Source organism: Schistocerca nitens, chromosome 1, assembly GCF_023898315.1.
Source record: "Schistocerca nitens isolate TAMUIC-IGC-003100 chromosome 1, iqSchNite1.1, whole genome shotgun sequence".
In the NCBI taxonomy this organism is placed as follows: domain Eukaryota; kingdom Metazoa; phylum Arthropoda; class Insecta; order Orthoptera; family Acrididae; genus Schistocerca; species Schistocerca nitens.
Window position 1 is genome coordinate 586,207,215 of NC_064614.1, and position 21,605 is coordinate 586,228,819.

A 21,605-nucleotide genomic window follows, 5' to 3' on the forward strand; every position below is an offset into this window, starting at 1 on the left:
GCTACATTGCATATATTGAATATTATATTGTGCTAAGTTATTGTTTGACATCTTCTTACGATTGTGCTGCTTGTATGAGTTGGTATGATTTGGTTTGTTATTTCACCATCTGTATCTTCATTTTTCGATATAGAAAGCAAGCCAAATTGCAAACATCTTTCATTAAGGAGCGCTGATGATTTTTCGTTTCAATAACACGAAACACGTATGATGACAAAAATGGATATTTTCTTGTAGTTGCGAAGACGGATTTAAAATGCGTTCAATAATTATAAAGCAGCTACAAAAGAATTTGGCAACACAAATGAGAATTTACTTCAGTGTCTGTGTACTAAAATGGCAAAACGTATCTTACATGAATCTGTGTAACATATTAACGTACTATATACTTTGTTACCGTTTCTACACAGCTATCCTTTTTACTCATTTCAAGACGTAATGCTCCAAAATCTTCAGCTGCGTCTTCTTATATTTTCTAGCATAATGACAAGATATAACGATTCTTTTCATTCTTGTTAGTGCCTCATGTTTTTCATGTTTGTATCCACTATCAGTTCTTATCAAACACCTTGTATTATCTACGATATCTTCCGTTTAGAGGCAGAGAGTAGAGGTATTTGACATGTATTATCAAACTGTGCAGAAGACGCATTAATCTCCTGATGGAGAGACAGTTGCGGTACTTCTGGCATTCGATTCCTGAAGCACGCCTAACACGTACTTGAAGGTGAGACAATATTGCCCGGAAATCTGTTGTACATGTATGAGATATATATCAAAATAAAATAAAAAATACAGCTGTAGGATATATTACGGGAGGATAACGATTCAGTTCCTCGTCCGTCAATCGAGATTTAAGCGAATATCGGCATGGTTCCATTGAATCGCCACTGCCGACTTTCTTGCAGACGCTTTCCTAATCCGAGCTTGTGCTCCGTCTCTAGTGGCCTCGTTGTTTTCAGGTTCTGTTAGAGAAAATGGAGTACCAAAGACATTTTTCAGTTCTCTGAGGCAAATAATTACTGAAGATTCTATGTATGTTTCTATAAAGGAAATGGCTAGTGGAGAAGTCAACGTAATGGTTTGCCTCAGAGACTTGAAACATATTTTAAGCCTTGTCAGCTTTTCCTCAGTCTTTCAATTAAACGGGAGCTGTTGAGCAATTTAATTTTCGGTTGTTCCTTTCCCCGCGTAATTTCCGAATCAGATTCTTTACAAGTTGGTTACTATATACCATATCCATTTCGCAAGTGTCTCACTTTAGGATTACTCCACATTCTGTGGTATCAGTGCTGGAAGGCACCTCTGCTTACAGTTGATGTATTTTTCCATTATTGGCTTTATGTGATTTGTCATTCCAGGTAAATACGTTTGCCTACATCCCTGGGGTGCATGCTTGTGAGAAGAATGTCCACAGAGCTATCACAATCTTTCGGTAAGATGTTGTCGACGTCTTCTGCATAGTCTTTCCAGTTAGGTATTTGGAAAATCTTTTTCTGTAGGGCAATCGTGTCGATTTTGGTGCAATAAAAACCTGGAGACCGATCGGTTGTCGATGAAGAGTTTTTGTTAAGGGGTTGGCTATGAAATGAGAGTAGTCTTCAATGTCAGAACTGAGGAAACCTCATTTGTACTTGTTTATACCATGTAAATTGCTAATGTCAAGGTAAATTGCATCTTAATGAAAATGAACGAAATGTAACTACTTTTAATGAAGTCATCCTTTATATAAAATGTTTATAATATATTTAATCTGTACAATAGCACATAGACTACTGATGTCTCACATTGTTTGTTTTATGTATGGTGTGTTATATAGGGCCTGAAGATGACGTTGACGCAACGTCGAAACTAGTAGCCAAATAAATATGAAATCTTAAGTACAGCTGGAGGAGTTTCATTTTCAATAAAAAAAATTATACCAGCTGATGTCCCACCATCATCCAATTTAAATATGGATGTACGAAGAGAAAAAAGTGTAAGCCTGCATTCTTTAACAACAAACAAAATTCGGTCTCCTGAGTAAATTACATCAACAATGTGTGTCAATGTCCATTAGCGAGTCCACTGACGAGTCCGAGGGTGGGTGGTTTGACCCGCGCCTCTGGAGCCTTTATGTTTCTCCTTTCTACAAGCCACTGCGCATTCAGGCTGGACGTGTTGTTTGGGGCGACAACGAGGTAATACAGCATCTGCAGTCGGGGACGTAGCCGGATATTGAACATTAACCAAAATAGACGAGAAGCAAGGAGTCTCAGTGGCCCACTCCGCAGAACGGGATCCTTGCCATTCAGACTGACACAAAAGAGAGCATTCAGGTATCACAACATCTGGGTCGAGAGGCCACCAATCGCTTCCCGGAAGTAAAAACAGTAGATCGTTACAACATCACAGGAATGGTTGACATCAAAGGAACAGGTAAATTTAGAGGCGCCATAAATAGCTGCTGTTGAATGATTAGAACAACAGAAGGCTCAACGACTACCCCACCGTTGGTTGGTTCCGGAGGATTTATCTCAACCACGGGAGGAATACTAGGAGAAACACTAGAGACCTCAGCAGCTGTTTTCGCACCACCGACTCCATTAGCAGTGCAGAACTCAGCATCACAAGATACACCAACCGATAAACTTACTTCAGGAATGGATGGGCGAGGAGTAGGCGTATCCATCCCGCATACAGATTCTGTTGTGTTGCACTGCGGACACTGCCGGCTTGGCAACAACAATTTCGGGAGCAGTACACTGCGCGTCCCTCTGTTGTTCCATTGTACAGGGGAAGATGTGGCACAACGTCGTGAGCAGTAGAAACTAGATCAGCTAATGTCAATTTTCGATGTTGTTCAAATGAGGACTTCAATACAAATACCGTCCCGCGGGCAATTAGATCTAATGTGTCCACTTTCGCTGCAGAGAAAACGCGTCCCCGCCATGATTGCTATGCATTAAATGAATGCGGTAGCCGCAGACCTGCAGATGGGAAGGAATGTTACATTTGACTGCCATCTCCACTGAACGGAAGCCACTATAACACTGCAACCCGTGTTCGCGTCGTATGCCTCTCACATCACCAGAGAGGAGCAAAACATTCTTAAGTAAACTGTCGTCAACCTCCGACGTGAGACGGAACCCTCAGACATTGATATAATCTAGTTTCGCGTTAGCAATAAGCCCCATACTTACGGAATCATCGCGATTCTTAAATAGAACTTGAGGAAAATGACGCAAAAGTAACCTACCTACTTGTAATGGATCCAAAAACTTAACCAAAAAGACATAGTGATCAGAATCAAAATAGGCAGTACGAATCTGATCAGATGTTACATGAATTGTATCAACGAGCCAATCATGAATCTCCAAAGATCCGGGCTGCACGGAACCCGTGTTTTTATCGAAACTAGAGCTGCGTGTACCTTTCCCTGGAAAGCAGTTGGAACCCATGGCGGACATTATGAGCTGACGACGCCGCTACCAATGGACATAAACAACAAGTAACGCTACGGACTAAATGAGGATGTAAGACACACGAAGGCACAAACCACACTGCCTTAAGCTGTAGGATCAGGTCTGATTTCTTTGCTTGTCATTTGTTTGTGCGTACTCTGTATACAGGCTGGAAAGGACACCCTGAGAACAAGATGAGAGCAGGGTAGGGGACGTCGAGTCAAGCAAATCCTTCCAGCTGCACCTCGGAAGTGCATCGATGAGCAGCTTCGGCCATAAAGCGACAGCCAGTCAGCGTCGAACGCGACAATGTGTGTACATTGAAACCACCTTGCCCCATCTCACGCCTATTATGGAAAATAGCCAGGCTGTTACTTCGTAATTAAACCGAGGATAATATCTCCTTCTGAACGGTTGAAGCTAGGCAGACTTTAAATTACTCTCCATGGCTAGGTGTTGATTTTGCGTGATTTTCACTGGGTAAAGCTTTACTGTGAAATCAACTACGGTAAAAGTATACTAACGCCGTTACTTTGTTAAGATAATAAGCTCTCCTGCAGGAAAGGCATTACATAAGGTACTGAGTCGACATGTGATAGTTAAGGTGTAAAGTTACCAATAATAAAATATAAAGATCACACCTTATAATTTTTGCCGATTTGCAGGGAGCATGAATGATTGTTTTAATGTAATACATAGCCCCTACAGTAGATCAGTAAGGGTGAACTTAGAGACTAGTGAGACAGAATCTGGGAAATAAACTGTAAACCCTCTTTTTTTTCTTCCTCAAATCACATTTTTCACAGCAAATGCACGAAATTCCTACCGCCAACTTCGCTACAAAATTGACATTGCCGAAGAAACGATTGGTGCACTCTCTCCCACATTCTAGCACGTTGCGCCGGCCGGTGTGGCCATGCGGTTCTAGGCGCTTCTGTTTGGAACCGCGAGACCGCTACGGTCGCAGGTTCGAATCCTGCCTCGGGCATGGATGTGTGTGATGTCCTTAGGTTAGTTAGGTTTAAGTAGTTCTAAGTTCTAGGGGACTGATGACCTCAGATGTTAAGTCCCATAGTGCTCAGAGCCATTTAGCACGTTGCGAATGACTGCCCGCGGCATCGAAACATGTTCACTTACCGGACAAACTTCCGCTCGCTCGTCACTGTCGGCTGCCGTTTTATGGCCGTAGCTGAACAACGATCCGTTTCCGGCCTTTGGTTCCTTGAAAAATTTTGCCTAGATTCCGCGTTCGCAATCATGTTACCCTACTGTCTGGAGGAAATGAAACACCATGACCAAGAGATGTGATCACAATTAAATAAAATCGACCAACTAGAGACATGACTCTACAAAAATGATTAGCATTACAGATGATTCAAAAATGGTTCAAATGCTCTGAGCACTATGGGACTTAACATCTATGGTCATCAGTCCCCTAGAACTTAGAACTACTTAAACCTAATTAACCTAAGGACGTCACGCAACACCCAGTCATCACGAGGCAGAGAAAATCCCTGACCCCGCCGGGAATCGAACACGTGAACCCGAAGCATTACAGACCTGTACATGCACTATGAATGAGGAGACTCAGTACGGTGCAGCTTCAACATGTGCTGCAATCAGAGCACCTAGACGTCGTATCATGGAATCAGACAGCGCCTGAATAAGCTGCTGATGAATACTCCGTGACGCGGTTTGTAGGCGCGTCCACAAACGATCAACTGTGGCAGCAGGGGATCTGCCCGAACAGGTTACGACAGACCATACGCCAGACATGATCGATGGACGACATGTCAGGCGAACGGGCAGCTCAGAGAATCAGTGGCATCTATCGTTCTTCAAAGAAGGCTTGCACATTCCTCGGTACATGGGGCCGGGCGTTGTCCTGCTGAAATACGGCATGTGGAACGGCAGGAGGGGCACTGCGTCGGACTGTAAAACCTCCCTGATGTAGCGGTAGCTGTTCATATTGCCCTCAAGAAGTAGGAGGCGGGTTCGAGAGTTATTGGCAATCGTGCCCCGAACCGTCACACTTGGAATTTGTCCGCTGCGCTGCTCAACGATACAGTCTGCGCGATTGCGTTTACGACGGCGGCGTCGAACGCGTATGTGGCCATCACTGTAGGACAAGTTGAATTGGGACCAGTCTGGAAACACTACGTTTTGCGACTCAGCACGCCAGTGGCGACGTTCAAGTGCCCATTTCTGTCTGCGGCTTTGGTGGGTTCTGGTCAACGGAAGCTGACGCAAAGGCATGCGTGCTACTAGTCCACCCCGCAGAAGAAGGCACTGAACAGTCAACGCAGACATGTCCGCAGCCTTTGCAGTGCACCAACATCGCGCCAACACTGTGGACGAAGCCTTTTTGTCCGTTACGGCCAAGCGGACAAGGCGGCGGTCGTCTCGTGCTCTGGTCCCATTGTGTCGTCCAGTAGCCTGTCGGCGGTGCGTACGCTTCACTGTTGGAGCGTGGCCTATACGAGCCGCAATGTCACTGAACGACAGACCCACCTCCCGGAGCTTAATTGTTGTGCGCCGTTTGAATGCGCTCACATGCCGATATTCCACCCTGTGACTACGAACAACTTAAATTGGAGGGAACACACAGAAAAAGTTTTGGGGAAGGCTAACCAAAGACTGCGTTTTATTGGCAGGACACTTAAAAAATGGCCGGCCGGTGTGGCCTAGCGGTTCTAGGCGCTTTAGTCTGGAACCGCGCGACTGCTACGGTCGCAGGTTCGAATCCTGCCTCGGGCATGGATGTGTGTGATGTCCTTAGGTTAGTTAGGTTTAAGTAGTTTTATGTTGTAGGGGACTGATGACCTCAGATGTTAAGTCCCATAGTGCTCAGAGCCATTAGAACCAACTTAGAAAAGGTACCAGATCTACTAAGGAGACTGCCTACACTACGCTTGTCCGTCCTCTTTTACTGCTGCACTGTGCGGGATCCTTACCAGGTAGGACTGACGAAGTACATCGAAAAAGTTCAAAGAAGGGCAGCACGTTTTGTATTATCGCGAAATATGGGAGAGAGTGTCACAGAAACGATACAGGATTGGGGCTGGACTTCATTAAAAGAAAGGCGTTTTTCGTTGCGACGGAATCTTCTCACGAAATTTTAATCACGAACTTTCTCCTCCGAGTACGAAAATATTTTGTTAACACCGACCTACATAGGGAGAAACGATCACCACAATAATATAAAGGAAATCAGAGCTCGTACGGAAAGATATAGGTGTTCGTTCTTTCCGCGCGATATACGAGATTGGAATAATACAGAATTCCTCCGACTGCTCGCCATGAAAGTTGCAGGCTGACCCCTGTAGTTGAGAAAATCTTCACGGTGACTTTTGTTGTGCCAGTGTTGGCACATTGGTTTTGGGATTTATTGGTTCCGAACTAGTGAACGACCCTGACGACAAAAGTGAGGCTTCACAGCCATAAAGATGGGTCGTCCACCGCTATGCATCTCTTCCAATTATATCCTCAGCTGCCTATAACAAGTTTTGTTAGGGAAGCCCTGACTACAGGTATGAAATTTAGCATACGACTGCAATCAATCCGCGCACGACAGTGTACGGTGTCAATACGAGCCTCCAGCCCAGACTACTCGGTTGGTTCTTTTTCTTGAGCTCACGTGGGATAGAATAGCATCATTTGTTTGTGGGTGGTTGCTGAGAAAACCTCAGAAAGACATAGTTTCTAGATGCGAAATGTGCCAATTGTGAGCCGACCGTTGTGGCCGAGCGGTTTTAGGCGCTTCAGTCCGGAAGCGCGCTGCTGCTACGGTCGCAGGTTCGAATCCTGCCTCGGGCATGGATGTGTGTGATGTCTTTAGGTTAGTTAGGTTTAAGTAGTTGTAAGTCTAGGGGACTGATGGTCTCAGATGTTAAGTCCCATAGCTCTTAGAGCCATTTGAACCATTAGCAGCTGTGGCGATGGCCACTTCTATAATTTCTGTTCTTGGTAAATTGTTGAAATTTTTACCAAATGCTCTTAGAATGATGGTCTCGACGAAACTTAAATTTTTTTAAATATCATGGAAATTACCATACGTAAAATACGCACTAAATGTAGTTTTAATTGACGAAGTGCATGGCAAGTGCTCTGGGGTCATCGCAAGGGATCTGAGGTCACCAGACTATACTTTTAGTCACAATTTTTTCATGAAACCTTATGACTCGCTGACTCTGTATAAAGAGCACTTCACGTATACAAGGGCTATCTTGACCGGGATATTTTTCGACGGAGCCACCTGGCGGCGTAAGCATCTTACTAAAAATTATTTTGCCATACGAAATTCTTTGTACATGGAAATGTAACAGCATTTTTTGGTATACTGTAGGTGTAACCTAAAAATGTTGTGCATTTTTATGCAAAGTGGTGTAAAGTGCACTTGCGTTGCATGGGAGATGTTTTATGTTGACTTTATATTATGCGTACTTACTCGTTGTTTGTATGTGTCAAAGTATGTGACTGTGTCAAAGTATATAAAGAAGCAGTCAAAAAAGAAGGGAACCAGCTGAAAAATGCCCCCGTCGCAAAATAAGAAAAGGTGAGCGTGCACCAGAAAAGTGGGTACCCAGCTGCCATAATCCCCATTCCACCAAAAATTTTGGCACGCGAACATATTCGCTCTTTTTTGGTGCTGAAAGAGAGTAACAGAGAGACAGTGACGGTGGAAGAGAGAGAAAATAGTGCCAGTGGGAGAGAAAGAGAAGGAGACAGAGAGAACAAGAGAGATGAGGGGAGGACATACATAGGCCAGGGGGATCTGGCGAACTTTAACACGAAAAAATTTGCCCACTTTCCCCCGTCCTCTAGAATGAAGTGTTGAAGCTTCCCCAGTCCATGGGATAAAACCCTGAGCAAAACATTGGTTGAAGCGAAAGACAAAAGAATGTGAGCGAGAAAGTAAGAGACAGTGGCAGTGCGAGAGGAAACGAAAAGGACAAAGATAACGGCAGAGGAAGAGAGAGATAGTGAAAGAGGCAGAGAATGAGGCAGGGAAGGAAGAGCGAGAGAAATGGAAGAAGAAAATGACAGTGCGAGATACCGACAGGAGAAAGTGCCAGTGGGAGAAAAATGAGGTAGTGGGAGGGAGAGAGACGTATACAGGTTGTTTGGTAATTCCCGTTACAAACTTCCAGGACATTTAGAGGGGAGTGCGTACATAATATTTTGAATGCGAACGCATGTCCGGAAACGTACCGTTTCCATTCTACGACGGTTCAATTCAGGTGTGTAATGCCTCCACGTCTGTTGGGGGAAAGAGAAAAGTCTCCGAGCTGCTTGTCCTGGTATGCAACAGAGTATACGGGATAGCATGTACTACGTCAGACGGTCACCTGATGTCACCTAGCGTCTGCCTTGCTGCGAGACCGCCATGCGATGGACCATACCTCCTTCCACTCAAGCTAACTGGTCCTATACACCTGATTTCCTACAAAACGTATTGGACCCGTTGTTGCAAGCTGTGCTACTGAATGTCTGTCAGGAAATGTGGTTTCAGGATGATGGTACACCACCTCACTTCTCATGTGCGGTTCGGAGGCATCTCCAGACGATATGGTGGAAGTTGGATAGGCCGAGGTGGTCCAAGCGTGTGGTCGCCGCGATCGCCATATGTAACTCCTGTGGACCACTGCTTGTGGGCTCGTATGTCAAGTTTTATCTATGAGACTCCTGTAGAGACAGAGAAAGATCTTCTCGAACGAATTCTGGCCGCAGCACTAGAAATTGCAATGCGTCAGTAGTGTTCTGTAGGTACAGTATGATGAGTTCTTGCTTGTGTTGGAATAATGTTGAAAGGGTACAGTACCGCCCGACATTGAAAATAGGTACAACATACTTCATTATTTTTGTCAGAACAACACTTTTTTTTGTAAAATAACTCAATTTCAATTAATACAACAAAGCCGGATACCAGTGTGGGAAAGAATGACAATTTATTTATTTAATTGATCACATGTGCACTCCCACAAAGTAAATCCCTACATCCAGTTTGGTGAGATCTGTGAAATGAATGAATGTATGGTTGTCTGCTAACCGCAGATGGTGAATGTGAGTATATGATCATCTTTGAGACGATCCTTTGGCCACCTTTGGTGGGACCAAAGAGATGAAATTTACCTGAGCTTTGAGCGCCTGAAATGTGGCTGACCAATACGGTAGCATGGGCTTCCCCCACCTGGACAGAGGTGTGAGAGGACCTAGAGAACGGCCATGTTTCAGCACTCTGCCGCTGGATCTTGTGCTGTTAAGACCTTTTTTAGTTGTGCTCCGTAATGGCGAAAGAGTGGAGACATGGTATGCATGTGGAATATTTAAGAGTAGTTTGAAATAATAATGTCTCTATTTCAGGAACTTTTGTGGGGAGAATTAAGTGTCAGGCAGGTAATATTAATGGGATTGTAGTAATCTTCGGAAGTGACCAACGGTCACAACGAAACCACGTGTAGCAATAAGTTGAAATACTTCTGTGTGCTTAAGTTAAGCTGAATTACTAGCGTGTGTACCATAAGTTGAAATATTTAAGAAATGGCGCGTGCAGGACTTGAAATTAGAGACGAGTACTTCCACGTGGTGAGTACTGTGTGAGTCTCAAACTGTGTATGAGACAAAAGATAAAGAGAAGTACTCGTCCATGGTATCAGTTGAGGACTCGCGTGTGTGATGAATACGTTCTTAATATTACTTTGCGTGATATGATTCCGTGTGACGCTAGATTCAAACTCTGAGAGAGAAGCAAGGTGAGTCGGCCGTCTATCCAGCAACGCCACTTGGCTTCCATTGCACAGGAAGACGTGCATATATCTCCAGAGTTCATTGTAGGAAAGTAGAATTACGAAGTGGGGCAGTGTCGTGTGAAACTGGGATAAATATTAATTGAAGTGGGAAAGCTGAAAGTGATAGTGTTGTGACTATTTAGTGTTTTGTATTTCATATTGTAGTGTGATGTATGTCATGTAATTTGGGTATGTGTGGTTTGCATGGGAGAGTAGCAAGGTAGTTTCAAAAGATTAGTGGGTTATGCTTGTTCCTTCTGTACTGCTCGGTCTGGAGGATAGTTTCGTGATGATGATTGTGAGAGTCGAAGTGTGAGAAATAATAAAAGATCCACCATCCTATCCAGAAAGTGCACTGTAGCGTTAAATAATTACGAGACCATAATATAGAGATTCACCAATGTAAAGCCATGCCCACTGGGCGGAATTTCTCATGTGTTATTGTTGTAGGTTATAGAATTTGTGTGTTTAGGTTAGAGAATTTATCGGAATAAATAAGTTAGTGAAAAGAAAAATATTGGTGGACTTTTCCTTCGAATTGTATGTTGTCATGATGTCCCGAATTTATAATGTGTGCGCCATTCATATTCAGTGCGGTGGCCACGTGTTGATAAAAGCCGTTAAATAAAAGACAAAAAGAAAATGTGTTATTGCCAGTGCGTAGTGAACAGTCAGAGTTCTGTAAATCACTGATAGTCAGATATGCGTTTCCGTTGCGTATTATTCATACAGGAGGATAATTTGTAACTTAATTGTGAGTACGAGAGTTCATGTTACTCGATAAATAAGAATGAATCCACTCGCTTGGCAGACCACTCATCTTGCAGGCCTGACTGCTTGATGCCACAGTATGAGCAAGGCATGTGGGTGCCTCTCAATGTAAACACGTAATGTTTAAGAGCTAACACAAAAAAATGCGCTCAAGTGATAAATGGATGTTTCGTTATATTTGCCTTCGAACTGTTATCTAATAATTGTACTGCATCACTCCTAATTCAGTTCCTCAAGCAGAAGTGAAACCGTCGTAGAACGCAAACGGTACATTTCCGGACATGGGTTCCTATTCAAAATATTATGTACTCACTCCCCTCGACAAGTCCTAGTCGTTTGTACCGGGAATTTCCGAACACCCTGTATGGGCAGCGGAGTGAGCGTGATAGGCTGAGAGCCGGCCACTTGTGGCCGAGCGGTGCTAGGCGCTTCAGTCTGGAACCGCGCGAACACTACGGTCGCAGGTTCGAATCCTGCCTAGGGCATGGGTGTGTGTGATGTCCTTATGTTAGTTAGCTTTAAGTAGCACTAAGTTCTAGGGGACTGATGACCTGAGATGTTAAGTCCCATAGTGCTCAGAGCCCCCTTTGATAGGCTGAGAATGAAAGCTTCACTACAGAGAAATAATGGGTAGAAGGATGCAGAATATTGTGCGTTAAAAGAGCGCGTACATACTCGCATGCCAAATGTTTTGGCGAGGAAGGCGAAATGAGGATTGAGGCAGCTGGTTTCCCACTTTTCTATCAGAGTGTTTTAAAGAGGAACATATTCGCCTGGTAATTAAAGAATAATAAAATTGTGTCACATAAAATGACAGTTGAGTGGAAACGAAATAACAAAGAAACAAACACGGTCGGGAAGTTAAGTTGGATATTGTATATCGTTCTTTCTATGCGTATAAAAGTTATGGCCTAACACAAAATCATTTTAATTGAGTCATTGATAGATTCGTAGTAAAACGTTATATATTCTACTAGCCAAACGAAACACTTTTTGCCTTGTTTCACAGAACTTTATTATCTTTAGCCGACCTAGGTTTCGGGTTCTAAGCCCATTTTCCAGTACACAACTGATTCCAAAGGTGGCAACGAAACAATGCGAACACATGCCAACTACTTAATCTGTCAGTTGATTATATTGAGACAGTTACGTCTGTATTACCCAACCTCATGACATTCATTAGCATAGCATGTACTCTGGCTGTGAATAAACATGCACCAGAAAAGAGTTTTGAGTTTTGTTGAAGGAAAGGATATTTGTGTGATTACCTTTTTATGAAAGAAGGCACCGAGGTTACCCTCCTATGTAGAAATTGTAGCATTATGTAAAAGGGGTTCGCTGAATGGATAGTAGTGGTCATAATTTATATCGAAAATGAAATGTATACTGTAAGCGAATATTATGTTAATAAGAAGTATAATGATTCTGATACATTTTTTATGTTATGGATCTTCAGTTTCGGACTAACACTCGTATTTGTTATTGCCATTTCATTAAATGAGTGAAAATGCGCACATAACAGTAAAACGATTGGTAGTGCAGTTTCTCAGCTCCATTAACATCAGTGAGTTCTCTGCGACATAAGCTTGTCGTGGCAGACTTTTCATAGCAGTAAATTATGCGAAGCTGGATTTCAATTCGCAGAGTGATTTTATGTACATAGAGTGCGGTACAGTTTGAGATGGATTTCCGTCACAGTGGTTACTCGGTGGGCACTCCCGAGGCGTCGCCAAGCTAGAGATGCGGGTGTCATTTTGCGTGTTACTTTCTTGGTAAGTACACAGTTAGTAAAGTGGAGGACTTCCCATAATCCGAGCAAAGCTGGCTTTCAGAGATATCACACAGGCTAAAGGTTTGGTCGCAATTCTGGGATAGTCTAATTTATCAAAGGATTTCCGTGATGCCAGGAAAAAGTTTCTGAAGATTGGGGCGGTAAATAATAGCTGGAGAACTCCTGCCATGAGGCTGAAAAAACGAAAAAAACATCGAGGAGTAGCGGGAGAGAAGCAGAATCAATGGGAATATGCGCTAATGAGGCAAAGGTCAAGCTGTACAACAATGCTGACTGGATGAAAGAAGCATACAGTTCGCAAAATTCTTACAGCTAGTAAGACGACTTTTTGGCTTCTTGCAGGACGTAGAACATGCTGGTTGCTCATTTTCGACAGCTGTTTATCTCATTAAGACGTAAGTGATTCGTATTGATGAGAAACTTGACGTTTTATTATACGGAGCTATCATCAAAATGCAGTTACGTTTACAGGCAAGGATGAGGATTGTCAGTGCTTCGATTTTGGCAGACGAGTGTATTTTTCTTTGCCGAGGGGGATGTCATTAATCGACGACAGTCTCTTGTTACGTGGTGGAATAGTAGCTAGCTGGAAACCAATGCAGATATAAAATACGGGATACCGAAATATTCAAAAATTTTAGTCGTACCAGACAGTAGAAGTGCATTAAAAATACGAGTACAAATGTGGCAGCAAATGGCGCCAAACAAATAAGAAGGTAATAGATGTTTAGCATGTAATACGGACTGCCGACATTAAGCATCAAGATAAGAATTTAATATGGTTTAAACTTTATGTTGGGACCTCTCATAATGAAACGGAGGGTGGCTTAGCGAAGGAAAGTATTTATTACAAGAGGCAGTTCCCTCGGCTTTGCTCTGTCTTACTGTACTCCGATTTCGCTCCCTTAAATGAGGGGCACGCTCATGAGGTATGATCCACCTATTTACTTACAACAGTGCCGGATAGAAGATGAATTTATGCCTATTTTCAATTTATGATCCCTCGAAAGCAATAGTTTTGTGAGTTTTAATCTCAGAAAACGGCATTCTATAAACAAAATTATGGTGCACCTAGGAAAAACATGTTGTCCAAGCCCTCTCTAACCATTAAAATTTAAGATCTAACTTTAGTGCCCCGAGCAAGCTTTTCTAATAGCCAATCCAAGCCACGTCGTTCTAGCACGCAAAAAGTTCAGGAAAAAGGAAGAGAAATTAGATACAAGGCAATCAGGAAACAAGGTATCATATTCCTCACTGCAGTATCTGTTTTATTACGTGGAAGCTACACTCCTGGAAATTGAAATAAGAACACCGTGAATTCATTGTCCCAGGAAGGGGAAACTTTATTGACACATTCCTGGGGTCAGATACATGACATGATCACACTGACAGAACCACAGGCACATAGACACAGGCAACAGAGCATGCACAATGTCCGCACTAGTACAGTGTATATCCACCTTTCGCAGCAATGCAGGCTGCTATTCTCCCATGGAGACGATCGTAGAGATGCTGGATGTAGTCCTGTGGAACGGCTTGCCATGCCATTTCCACCTGGCGCCTCAGTTGGACCAGCGTTCGTGCTGGACGTGCAGACCGCGTGAGACGACGCTTCATCCAGTCCCAAACATGCTCAATGGGGGACAGATCCGGAGATCTTGCTGGCCAGGGTAGTTGACTTACACCTTCTAGAGCACGTTGGGTGGCACGGGATACATGCGGACGTGCATTGTCCTGTTGGAACAGCAAGTTCCCTTGTCGGTCTAGGAATGGTAGAACGATGGGTTCGATGACGGTTTGGATGTACCGTGCACTATTCAGTGTCCCCTCGACGATCACCAGTGGTGTACGGCCAGTGTAGGAGATCGCTCCCCACACCATGATGCCGGGTGTTGGCCCTGTGTGCCTCGGTCGTATGCAGTCCTGATTGTGGCGCTCACCTGCACGGCGCCAAACACGCATACGACCACCATTGGTACCAAGGCAGAAGCGACTCTCATCGCTGAAGACGACACGTCTCCATTCGTCCCTCCATTCACGCCTGTCGCGACACCACTGGAGGCGGGCTGCACGATGTTGGGGCGTGAGCGGAAGACGGCCTAACGGTGTGCGGGACCGTAGCCCAGCTTCATGGAGACGGTTGCGAATGGTCCTCGCCGATACCCCAGGAGCAACAGTGTTCCTAATTTGCTGGGAAGTGGCGGTGCGGTCCCCTACGGCACTGCGTAGGATCCTACGGTCTTGGCGTGCATCCGTGCGTCGCTGCGGTCCGGTCCCAGGTCGACGGGCACGTGCACCTTCCGCCGACCACTGGCGACAACATCGATGTACTGTGGAGACCTCACGCCCCACGTGTTGAGCAATTCGGCGGTACGTCCACCCGGCCTCCCGCATGCCCACTATACGCCCTCGCTCAGAGTCCGTCAACTGCACATACGGTTCACGTCCACGCTGTCGCGGCATGCTACCAGTGTTAAAGACTGCGATGGAGCTCCGTATGCCACGGCAAACTGGCTGACACTGACGGCGGCGGTGCACAAATGCTGCGCAGCTAGCGCCATTCGACGGCCAACACCGCGGGTCCTGGTGTGTCCGCTGTGCCGTGCGTGTGATCATTGCTTGTACAGCCCTCTCGCAGTGTCCGGAGCAAGTATGGTGGGTCTGACACACCGGTGTCAATGTGTTCTTTTTTCCATTTCCAGGAGTGTATAAGACAATTTACAAAACTAAAGCTTCGCATTCGTGTCAGACGACATTGATTTACATGTTAATAAATGGTCTGGCACTATTCAAACATCAAACCATGTAAAATTGGTGTGAAAAAAAGTCGTTGGTCGTCATTGTTCATGTAATACACGTTCTAACGTACTCCTGTATTCTTTTACTATAGTGGATGTCTGGTATTCAGACATTGTAGAAACTGAATTGTTTGCTTTGAATGACTGTTTGGTTCCGGAAACCGAAGTGCTGATTTCCTACGAGTGACTCAAACACCTTTCTAGAAACTGAATTTTTCTGAAATTCTGAGTGCGTTAGAAGGAATCGGTTGTATGTTCAGTGGAGACTGCTCGCTTACTCTCTGTGTAGTTCCCGCAACTATGATTTAAGTAATGAAACACTGCACCAGTGACGAATGTACAGTTGCAGGGTTTTCAAAAATATCGATTATGAAGAACAAAATTAAGACGGTGCATCTGCCTAACAGCAATCGTATAGCTACAAGACTACTACCTGTGGAATAGGAGTCGTGACCCTTTAATCTTGTGTCGTACATCAAAGCAGGCTGGTGGTATTCGTCAGAACTCTTTTGTGACTGCAGGAAGTCGATCCAGAGCGCCTCGATTAATGTTCCCTTCACTGACTGGGCTAATTAAGTCGCCTACCGTAATCACGCCCTTTACGCATCGCTCAGATCTTATGGATGGCGCTTTATTACATGAATTCCCTAAAGAATAGGAGAAGTAATATTACTCCTCAAGAACCTGAGCAGGCGCACATTGCATTCTGGGCGGTTGTGGGGGAAAGGCCACAATTTCTCTATTATCTCTACTCTGTCTCTGCACTCCTCCCCACCCTCACTTTGAACCTACCACAGATAGCTGCGGTTTTAATAGCAATAAAATGTATTTCATTATTTATTCGTATGGCTCACATGCAGTGTAAAAAATACAGGTACATAACATTAGTACATGTATATAACATAAGTACAGAAAGAGAAAACTACATATAAAACTAAATAAATATCAATATCTAAGTTCCTAATCCATATAAGAGCTGTATCATCACTCATCAGCTTTCATGAGGTCGCTCCAACTCCCCTGATAGGAGCACAAGGGTCATTCATCTCTAAGGTGCTTGATTGTCTCATTCGGACCCCCCCCCCCCCCTCCAATGACTAACTGGGGCTCTGTAGCACCCCATTTGTAAAGTGAGCCTACACATCGCCCATGCTTAGTGCGAGCTGTGTTCAGTTTGACTCATAGTTTCCTGTCGAGTTCTGTGCCAGCAGTATCACAGTTATATTTCGAAACCACTCATGCACTATACGATTTTCAGTAAGTTGACATTTCAGACCCCACAGGTCAACACCTCGATATTAGTGGCATCTAGCTCTTTGGCTTGCCTTAACGGTGGATTTCTTGGACCCAATCTACACTCCTGGAAATTGAAATAAGAACACCGTGAATTCATTGTCCCAGGAAGGGGAAACTTTATTGACACATTCCTGGGGTCAGATACATGACATGATCACACTGACAGAACCACAGGCACATAGACACAGGCAACAGAACATGCACAATGTCGGCACTAGTACAGTGTATATCCACCTTTCGCAGCAATGCAGGCTGCTATTCTCCCATGGAGACGATCGTAGAGATGCTGGATGTAGTCCTGTGGAACGGCTTGCCATGCCATTTCCACCTGGCGCCTCAGTTGGACCAGCGTTCGTGCTGGACGTGCAGACCGCGTGAGACGACGCTTCATCCAGTCCCAAACATGCTCAATGGGGGACAGATCCGGAGATCTTGCTGGCCAGGGTAGTTGACTTACACCTTCTAGAGCACGTTGGGTGGCACGGGATACATGCGGACGTGCATTGTCCTGTTGGAACAGCAAGTTCCCTTGCCGGTCTAGGAATGGTAGAACGATGGGTTCGATGACGGTTTGGATGTACCGTGCACTACGATCACCAGTGGTGTACGGCCAGTGTAGGAGATCGCTCCCCACACCATGATGCCGGGTGTTGGCCCTGTGTGCCTCGGTCGTATGCAGTCCTGATTGTGGCGCTCACCTTCACGGCGCCAAACACGCATTCGACCATCATTGGCACCAAGGCAGAAGCGACTCTCATCGCTGAAGACGACACGTCTCCATTCGTCCCTCCATTCACGCCTGTCGCGACACCACTGGAGGCGGGCTGCACGATGTTGGGGCGTGAGCGGAAGACGGCCTAACGGTGTGCGGGACCGTAGCCCAGCTTCATGGAGACGGTTGCGAATGGTCCTCGCCGATACCCCAGGAGCAACAGTGTCCCTAATTTGTTGGGAAGTGGCGGTGCGGTCCCCTACGGCACTCCGTAGGATCCTACGGTCTTGGCGTGCATCCGTGCGTCGCTGCGGTCCGGTCCCAGGTCGACGGGCACGTGCACCTTCCGCCGACCACTGGCGACAACATCGATGTACTGTGGAGACCTCACGCCCCACGTGTTGAGCAATTCGGCGGTACGTCCACCCGGCCTCCCGCATGCCCACTATACGCCCTCGCTCAAAGTCCGTCAACTGCACATACGGTTCACGTCCACGCTGTCGCGGCATGCTACCAGTGTTAAAGACTGCGATGGAGCTCCGTATGCCACGGCAAACTGGCTGACACTGACGGCGGCGGTGCACAAATGCTGCGCAGCTAGCGCCATTCGACGGCCAACACCGCGGTTCCTGGTGTGTCCGCTGTGCCGTGCGTGTGATCATTGCTTGTACAGCCCTCTCGCAGTGTCCGGAGCAAGTATGGTGGGTCTGACACACCGGTGTCAATGTGTTCTTTTTTCCATTTCCAGGAGTGTATTTCGTCGTACACTTGGTATGTATTCCTGTAAGGGTAATTCCAGATTCTCCTGTAGCTTGCGGTATTCCCTAAGCAAGGCCTCGCTTCTACAGACGGGTGGATAGATGTTACTTAGCAGAGGAAGCAAATAAATGAGTGTTGGTCGGATTGTCCCAGTTATTAACCGCATAGTGTGGTTGAACTGGACGTCGACCAAGTTGGTGTGGCAGCTGTTTAGCCACACTGGGGCACAATACTCGCCTGCTGAGAAGACCAGCGCAATGTATGATGTGCCAAAAGTGTCTGCTGAAGTTCCCCATGTCATTCCATGCAATTTTTGAATGATATTGTTACGAGTTTTTATCTTGTCAGCGGCATTTTCAAGATGTTTTTACATGAAAGGGAGCGGTCAAGGGTGACACAGAGGTACGTAGGGCACTTGTTATGGCAAAGTGTGTGTCCGTTATGTTTCACTCTGAGCTCGGTTGTTGGCTCTGAGCACTATGCGACTTAACTTCTGAGGTCATCAGTCGCCTAGAACTTAGAACTAATTAAACCTAACTAACCTAAGGACATCACACACATCCATGCCCGAGGCAGGATTCGAACCTGTGACCGTAGCGGTCGCTCGGTTCCAGACTGTAGCGCCCAGAACCGCACGGCCACTCCGGCCGGCTCGGTTGTTGCTCAGATGGGGTGTACATACTTCACTTTTACTTGTCCTGCGTTTAAGTCACTACTTTCTAAAATAGGAATTCGTAACGGCTAGATCTTGTGCTGAGAATTTTCTCCGCTTGTCTGAGATCTTTGATTCTACAAGCAAGAGCCATATCGTCCGCGTAGCAGATCTTTGGTGACCTGGTGTTGGGGAGATCGAAGATATATGTGTTGAATAATAAGGGGGGGGGGGGGCAAAGACGCAGCCTCGTGGTAGACCATTACTTAATTTCCTCTCCTTGCTCACATTTTATTCTATAAAATACACGGAATGCTTTAATAATAGTAATAATTTTTTTACAGCAGTGCTTTGTGCATCGGTTTAACGTACTAGGGTTTGTATATCCAAGAAATTGTGTTCTGGGAAGTATAGCGTTTTAAACGGATTCTTTCAAAAATCTGAGATGTAATTCGTTTAAAAACTGCAACTTATTTAAAAACTGTAACAGTAACAACCTTTCACAACATCTGCACTGTCATAACGTGCATTGTATAATATCGAAGTATGCGCTCTCCATACAGTATTTCGTTAAATATTACTATCGCCAGCAAAGGTCTAAGCTTTGGCTAAACGAGCGTGTAAATGTGGGGAATGCTGTTTCTTTAAGTCATTTCCGGCTATTTTGGGGAGGCCAGTCTTTCTGATATTGTTTTCCTGTGTGGGGATTTTCTTTCTTTTGTTCTCTCACCTAACTTCCTGCGGTTTTCCGGTTTCGCCTGTAGACTCACGAACCGAGTCGAATCTGTTGTTGACAGCAGGTACAGTCAGTCCGTTAACTGACTGGAATGATAACCAGTCGGGCTGGCAGGCCCATCCAAGTACTGCGCCAAGCGTGGGCAAACGCGCTGTTCTGGGCGCGGGCGGCCGTGAGTGGCCGCACTGCTTGCCCGCGGGTATCGCCAGCCAGCAGGTCCACCGCCAGCTCACTGTTAACACCGAGCCCCTACCACGCCGTAGCGGAGAAGCGGGGCAACTGTCCCCCAATTGAAGCAGCTGATCGCCGCCATTTGCAGGGATGAATCCTAGTACTGGGGTTGTGATATGACGTATATGAGACGCAACAAGAGCAAATTGAAGCACAAATTAAACACATATTTGTTTAAAAAAGTACTGAGTATTCGAGTCTATTTTAAAAGTATACTTAAATGAATGAAGTTTCCAAATTTCCGAAATACGTCTGCATAGAGACGCGAAATTTAAGAATGTAAGGCTCTCTCCTGACAAAGTGGAGCGAGTTTACATCGAGTTATTTGCATTAGATAATTACATTAAACTTTTAAAGTAGCAGACAGCACGATTATTATTTAATTCACGTAATTTTCCTGTCAGGTCCTGTTTGCTTTTTGTCGACTACTGTGTACATTTTGCACGCTTACTTTTGTTTAGCACAGTATTGTCTACACTCAAATTTTGGTATGATTAATTGTAACAACCCCTATCACTTTAAATACGGTAGGAATTTCATTCGCACATTAGTTTTTAACACTGATAGCACTTCTAAAAGTGGTTGAGTTTGCAACATTTGATCAAATATTTGACCACTTAGGAAGTATAATCACCACCTGACAACACATGTTAAGTATCTAAACGCAATTATTCGACCTACCTCTGATTCATACTTAATATATATTTGATTGCCTTGGTAACCTGGAAAACGAACGTTCAAAATTATACACACTGACAGTATTTCCACACTATTTAACCTAGGCCTATATTGCACGATTTCCAGGACACTATACCTTTTTCAAATGAGTTGGAAATCCAAATACTGTCGGTATAGCATCGTCCTTCAGTTGACGTCTATTTACATAATTTTCCATGTAACAATTCTCTTCAAAATGAAGAGAGCACAGCAAATGATTTGCTGACGGTTGGAAGTTCTCTCTCCGAGTAGCAACTATCCATTTCCGATTTAGAAAATCGTTTGTAAGGGGAAACCTAAACAAAAACAAACGCTCATGATGTATTATTTCTCCATGAAAATACTATATACAAGTAATAGAAAATAACAAACAATCAGAAATGACTGACCTGTGAAATGTAACATTGTTTCCGTCTTCGTCTTTGCTTCCATTCTTACTGTTACAATTAAAAGTAGCACACGAACGAACCCTGTTTACGCACTGTTTCCCTGCAAATGGCGGCTTCTATCACGTTCAATGCGGGGACGCGACACTAGCGCCAATGCGCGGTCTAGTTTTTATTTAGTAAGTCTATGGTTAACACCACCCGCGCGTCACCCACACGTGCACGGCACGACGGGCCTGTTTATTTCGTGTCGTCGGTTTTGTCGGTGTCGGCGTCTCTTTGGCGCATGTGGTAGGATTAAATTGGTCAGACGGAAATGGCTGAGGAGGAGTTAGCGTCCTCCAAACGAGAATCGGTCGAATCCCTACGCTTCAACACACAGTGGGAAGAAGATAACTTATTTATTGGAATGAAAACCGGTCCTCAATGTCTGTTTTGTAATGATATTTTACCAACATGGAAAAAGTACAACGCGAAGCGTCATTTTCAACTCCTTCATGAGAAATTCCTGATAACGTAGCATA